The 552-nt window shown below is 62.0% G+C and overlaps 1 long non-coding RNA gene across 1 annotated transcript; it reads right to left on the bottom strand.

Moving 5' to 3' along the window:
- Positions 1-552, bottom strand: LOC106727430. The gene is made up of 2 exons (XR_001363612.1): positions 479-552; positions 1-99 (listed from the first exon to the last, which is right to left on the bottom strand). It is a non-coding gene; the product is annotated as an uncharacterized LOC106727430 (long non-coding RNA).

The raw sequence follows: 552 nt of genomic DNA, 5'->3' as shown, positions 1-552 counted from the left end.
TCGTTATTGTCACTTTTATTGTCAGTTTCTCCAGCGAGCAGGTCTTTCTGCTTCACGGCTGCTCCAGTGAGATGGGCTGGGGGAGGGTAGCGGCTGTTCCTAGCGTGGAAATGTAGTTTGCATGAAGTCAGGATGCCCGAAGGCCGCATTAGATGGCTTGAGAGATGATTCACGAACAACAACAAACAAACGGGTTCCAATTGCTACTGGAAACATGCTGGAGGGAGGTAAGCCCTAGCGCTGGCCGAGCAAACGTGCTCTTCTGCCAGGTGATCCAGAGAGCAGGTGGAGGGCTCGCGCTAGCGTGCAGTCGCGCGGAGGCTGGGACCCTCGCCTCTCCTCACCCCAGGCTCCCGCCCCGCCCTGCTTCCCCGGCAGAGGGTGCCAGCAGGAGGGAGGGTCCCCGGAAGGCCAGCTCCAACCGGCCTGCAGGGGCTGCCCCCTCCCCAGTCACGTGGCTTGGTGGGTGGGGACCGACCTGAAGTTAGAGAAATCCTGAGCGATCCCTGCTTCTGGGTGCGCCGCGCGCGCGTCCTCCCGAGCCCGGGCTGT

The sequence above is a fragment of the Myotis brandtii genome, unplaced genomic scaffold (genome assembly GCF_000412655.1).
Source record: "Myotis brandtii unplaced genomic scaffold, ASM41265v1 scaffold422, whole genome shotgun sequence".
Lineage (NCBI taxonomy): Eukaryota > Metazoa > Chordata > Mammalia > Chiroptera > Vespertilionidae > Myotis > Myotis brandtii.
This window is presented reverse-complemented; position numbering and strand designations above follow the sequence as displayed.